The following is a 5145-nucleotide window of genomic DNA, read 5'->3' as shown; positions in this document are numbered from 1 at the left end:
AAGGAAAGAGAAGGAAGAAAGTTAGCATACCAGGCCCTTAGCTAAGTGCAAAGACGACAGCACTGTCACACTGCTGTAGCACAGACAAGACGGTACTGGTAAAACATCTCTGTTACTGCCTCCTGTCACCTTTTCTAACCCCACAGCTCCCTTTGCTAGCTGGCATCTTCTCTTCTCTCCCAGTCCCTCTCAGCCTTGGCAAAGAAAAGTGGGTGCACACATCCATGGCCCGATCACAAGAGGCTGTAGGACCACGGCACCCATCCAGACCCAGTGCAGGCATATCTGCTGTCTCACAGCTTCCGTCTGCGGGACAGATCAAGTCTCACTTACGTGGCTGTGGCAAGGAGGTAATCTTGGGTTAGCCTCCATCAAAGATAACACCGCAAGAGTTTACAGCTGCAGCACCTTGCAATGGGCTTGGGTGGAAAAAGTGATGGCAGACCCCGAGCTTCCCCTGCCTGTATCACGCACAGAGCACCCTTGGTGGCTCTGGTGGCCACAGGTGGCGGCCACAGGTGGCAGCCACAAAGGCACCCCCAGGTGCCAGCCTCATACCTGCTAGAAGAGCCAGGAAAGTCCCCAGCACTGTGACATTGCTGCTGCTCAGCCAACGTCAAGAAAATGTCCCCATGGCCATGGGGCAATGCAGGAAAACACCGAGGGCACCTCAGCCTCAGCATCCGAGGACATTGTGAAAGCACAGATTGCGTGCCCAGCTGCGCCCCTTTCACAACACGGCGCTGTCCCACCTCCCCTCCATGGCTCAGGGTGCCAGCCCAAACCTCAGCCTGGAGAGGCTGTGTTGCAGGCAAGATTTTATCCATTCCACCCAGTTCAAATGCATCTGTCTGGGACACCAGGAAAAGAAGGGCCCCTTGCCCAGAACATGTACTTCCTAGCTGTGCCCAAACCACAAGCAAATTGGTCCCCAAGGGAGAGTCCCTTGCTCCCTGAAGTGCCATCCCCAGCATCCTCAGAGACCCCAGGACAGGCACCTCCCCTCCCCCAGTGCACAGAGACGGGCTCATCCCACAGGCACTTTGCCTCTTGGTTAGAGGCAACAGAAGTGTATGAAAATAACCCAGGAAGAAGAAATAAAACCTACCGATAATATAAAAAACACTTTCCAAGGAAACCTTTACTTTCATCCTGACCAGCACATTCCTTTACTTCTGCCACATGCTCGTGCATTTCCCAAACCTACCCCAAGACACTTCGTTTTCTGCTTATCTAGCCGATGCATGATGCCCAGCAGCCAGCAGTGGCCATGCCCATCACAGCTCCCAGCTCCTCCCTGGCAGGAACGACTGTCACTGTGATCCCAGCAGAGGCTCCACCCGGTCCCCAGCTGGAGGAAGCACCTCCACAGCCACCTTGACCCATTCCCAGTTCCCAGCAATTCCCCTGAAAGGGCTCTGTAAAGCCATGCCCAGCTGCTGGGACTCCCGAAGAGCCAAGGCAGGCTCAGCCCCACCACTCATCCCTCCCTACACCAGAGAGAAGCCACCAGCAGCTCCAAACAGGTAAAAGCAAACCCCTGAGGAACTTCTGACCTGCTAAATGCAAGCTCTCTCCTTTGCCCCGAAGAGGCCCATGGGCTCCTGCCTTGCCTTGCCTGCTGCTGCCACAGCCTGTTATTACGGTCCTCAAAAGTTTTGTACATCCACAGCGTCAGTACGAGGAGCGCCTGCAAGATGCTCTGCCCCTGTGCCGAGGACTGAATGAGTGGCGAATCTGCACATCAGCATCTTAGTCATGACTTGTGGCAAGAGGAAAGCAGTGACTAAGAGCACAGCAATGACTCATAAGCACCCTTTACAACACCCAGCTCACAAAAATACACCTCCCTGCACATCAGCTTGCTTTAGAGCACAGCTCGGTCCTCGGAGGGGAGCGCGCTCCTCAACGTGCACTAGGAGCGAGCCCTGCACCAGCCCAGCCGCCCCTTCACAGTGTTTCTGGTATCCCTGCACAGAGCAGGCAGGGAATTTAAGGACAAAATACGACAAAGATATCATCACAACTCTCACACCAGAGAACACACAGAGCCTTTGTTTTCTTTTCCTTGCTGTGCTATGGACCACACATGGATCTAAACCTCCTCTCCCCAGGCAGTGCTTATGGAAGCATCTTTCATGGGAGAGGATTCTGCGCCCACCACAACCAAGCAGGAACTTTTCAACCTCTGCTGTTTATTCCCCAAACTCTCCCTTCCTTTCCGCCCACACTGAGCAAAATGACAAGGCAGGGGACAGTTCTGGACGTAATCAGACTTTCCACAGACCTCTGTCAAAAAACTTACAAGCACTAGGTAACAACATCAGCTGAGGTCAACGTTTTTCGATCAATGTTTTGTGAGGGTGTTTAAGTGATGACCAACTTTGGGGGAAAAAATAAAATAAACAACCATCCTCTCTCCATCTCCCTCCATCCGGACTCTCAGCAGCAGAGCTGTTAAATCTTTGCATCTTTGTCAAAACCACAGGCTGGCCAGCTGATGTGAGGGACTCGATGACTCGATGCAGGTGGAGAGGACAGGACCACGGCTGGCTGCATATTTCCAGGCAGAGCAGCACGTTGCTAAGGATGTGGGTTCCCTTGCCTTCTTACCGGGTGCCAAGCACACTCAAGAGAGAGCCTAAGAACCACCCAGGGAAGAGAGAAGAGGTCTGGGGACAAATTGAAGCCAAAAAAGCAGATGATGAGAAGCTTTCTGACACTGGACTGTCACACGCCCGCTGACAGCAGCTCTGCAGACAGCATAACACGGTCCCCACGTGAAGCACCCAGAGGTGCTGCTCTGAGGAGCAGGGATAGAGGGGACACCACTGCAGCTGCGAAGAACAGCCCCAGGCAAACACTGAGCATTGCCCTCAGCCCTGCTCCTGCACGTGGAAAAGCAAGGTCAGGTTGCTGCTCCCACTCTGCACAGCCTTGGCAGGACCTGGGCAAAGCGGGCAGAAGGGCTTTGTCCCACCACACATCGCTCGTGTTGGACACTGCCCTACAAGATCAGCTGTGGGGCTTCAAGCACTGGATGTCCCCTAAGATGAGATTTCTTTCCTTTCTCCCATAAATTTACACCTTAAAAGCAGCCTCCAAGCACTGTACAAGACATATAGTCCCCATTTAAGAGGCAGAGAAGCCAATGTTTGGAAAAGCTAAGCAGTTTTTCCGCTGTTCCTCTGTGATTTGTGGCACAGATATCAGAGAAGACAAATCTTCAGCCCTCCAGGCATGTTCCTGATCCTCCGCAGCATCCTCCTGCCGCAAAAGCACAGTCAGAAAGGGCTGGACGTCTTCAAAGAAGATAGCCAGACCTCATCTGGACTGAGTCCCCTGCCTCACATCACTACTGTCCATACACGTGGCTGGTTAGCCGAGACAAACCCCTGCCACGGCACCTCCCAGCAAGCACCTTCCTCGCCATCACTGCCACGCAGGAATGACAACGTCAGCAGGGAGCATCCGTGGGCTGCCCCGACGGAGCTGGCAGCAGGAACTGACAGAGACCGAGAGCGGAACCAGCAACCACAGCAGCGTGGATCCAGTGCAGGAGGTGACCTCTGTGGGACAAGGCAGGCGGAGAGCAAGGCTCACTCCAGTTAGCCTCACATCCTGCTGGTAACATCACCCGTGTCCAGCCACAGCCGTGACAACATTTAAGCCCTCTGACTTCCGGCAGAACATGGGATTCTTGAAACCAATTTGCTTCAAGGTTTTATCTTGTTTTGGGCAAATGGTCAACAATTTTAGCAATGCCACAGGCACAGGACAAAGTATCTCGGAGAATTTGTGAAATTGATGCAGCACATTGTACGGGTGTGAGATCTTTGGAAGGTTTCCAACTGGGATATTTTCTTCTATTTGTCACAGTTATAAAGGTGGGCAGATAAATTACATTGTTCCTGTCAACCAACATTGAACGGGTAAACATTTATCTCTTGCCATAAAGAGGGAAGTTTGCTGATCATTGTGTTTTAATTTTCAGTTGTCCTGCTTTGAGGCAGGAAGTGTTCCAAAATCCTGAAGTTTTCAAAGCATATGAAAAATCAGTCAATCTAAGTATTTTTCTGGTCACTCTGCTCGCTTTCACTGCTCTCAGACCTTTCCCTTTCTCAGCTTCCCTCTTGCTCAGTGTCAGAGCAAACGAAAGCCCCTCATCTCCCTCACACCCAGGATGATGCTGCCCCAGGTGCACAGGGCCTCTCTGCATGCAGCAGGCAAATCGAGATGACCACCAAGGCCACCACCCTTAGTCCACATGATCTGGACAGGGCAGGTGAGAACATCAACTGGGAGTCACACATCTGCTGTTCTGTTCTGTGTTAAGTCCGCATGAGTCCTAAATCCAGCATCCAAAGAACTCTGATCTCCTCCTGTCATGGTGGAGCCCACGACACCACCATTAGATGGGACCAGAGGGAAAAAGCTCAAAGATCAAGTCTCGTGTTGGTGCTCCCAAGCCAAGCAGTGAAGGAAATTAGACCATCCCTCTGGGGACACCATCCACTGCCACCCCACCAGCAGGGCAGACCCCTGCCCAGCTCCAGTGCGATGCCCTGGGGAGGCAACACCCCAGCCAGCATCCTGCTGGCCCTAATCCACCTCCCGAAGAGAGGAAACACAGGCAACCAGGAAATAAGTTGAGATTTCCCCTTCCATGACAGCAAATCCCAGCAGCATCTCCTCAAGACGCCTATGGACAGGAAAGGACCTGGCTGAGAATCCTTTACCTTCCTGGAGGGAAACCTGCAGCAGGGAAGCACGGCCCCGCTCCGCCTGCACCAGAGAAAGCCCCCGGGTACCTTCACGGCAGGAGAACGCCCTTTCCTGCCCCGATTGTTTTGAGGCCGTTGGCCGAGCATCCCGGGCAGGAAACGGGAGAGGAAAAACAAGCCCCTTCACCCACGGGACCAGCCTGTAAACACGCTGCCCAGGTCCGCTGGCAATGGCAGCGGGTGGGAGGACAGACATGATTTGTTTTGTGGAGATGCTAACCCATTTGTTAGCATCTTGGCTCGCTGCTGCAGTAGGGCTTAGGGCACCAGGGACAAAAGGGCAATAATTCTGATTAAAAAAAAAAAAAAGGAGAAAAAAAAAGGAGCTTGGGCTGATATTGCAATAGAAGGAAAACCACTT

The sequence above is a fragment of the Netta rufina genome (genome assembly GCF_964035555.1).
Source record: "Netta rufina genome assembly, chromosome: 19".
In the NCBI taxonomy this organism is placed as follows: domain Eukaryota; kingdom Metazoa; phylum Chordata; class Aves; order Anseriformes; family Anatidae; genus Netta; species Netta rufina.
This window is presented reverse-complemented; position numbering follows the sequence as displayed.